Raw genomic sequence first — 791 nt, 5'->3', positions numbered from 1 at the left:
TGCTCAGTACCCTGGTAGTGTAAATAAAATAAGAGCTAGGGCCAGAGACAAATCAGCACCCAGCCATTCCAGTTCTCCAACCAAAATAGCACAGTACTCAACCAGTCCGTGTCCCAACCACAGAAGGAGAAAAGGCCAGGGAAAGCACTTAGAGTCTCCCAGGAGACCTGCTACATATACAACAACATGGTAGAGATTCTAAGGCTCATAACAGACAGAGAGAAATCGAGTTTCAGATGCAAGCAAGATGAAAATAGAAAGTTCCAAGGCAAAACTTCAGTGAGGACAACATGAAACTGAGAGACAAAACCCAGTAACTCCTGTAGAAGTTTGGACCTAGTCTTAGCAACCTCATGTAGGACCAAGCAAGGCCTGATTATACCATCCAAGACTATGTAATGGAGCAGAATCTGAACCATAAACAAAGTCCATATTCAGAAGCGAAGACTGCTTGATGCAGCATTCAAAGCCGTTGACAACCAAGTCCCTTCCAATTTTTCCATAATCCTATGTTTCATTCCCTTCTAGATGCTCTACAATTCAGCTACCCTGTTATGCTTGTGGCTCTTTAACCAGGACACATCTTATGACTTCTTGCCTGGAATGCTCTCCCTCCTCACCCCTGGCTTCCTCCAAGACTCAGCTTAAATCTATCCTTATGCAAGCCCCTCTGCTGCGAGTCCCTTTTCTCTAAAATTGCTTTCTATGACACTTCCTATATTTAGTATGTACATAGTTATTGAAATATTCTCTTCCCCACTAAAATGTTAGCTCCTTGAGGATAGGTTCGA

This window comes from Petaurus breviceps, unplaced genomic scaffold (genome assembly GCF_028583685.1).
Source record: "Petaurus breviceps papuanus isolate PSGF00001 unplaced genomic scaffold, PetGlider_PUasm1.0 90681, whole genome shotgun sequence".
Taxonomy (NCBI): Eukaryota; Metazoa; Chordata; class Mammalia; order Diprotodontia; family Petauridae; genus Petaurus; species Petaurus breviceps.
Note: the sequence above shows the minus strand (reverse complement) of the source record.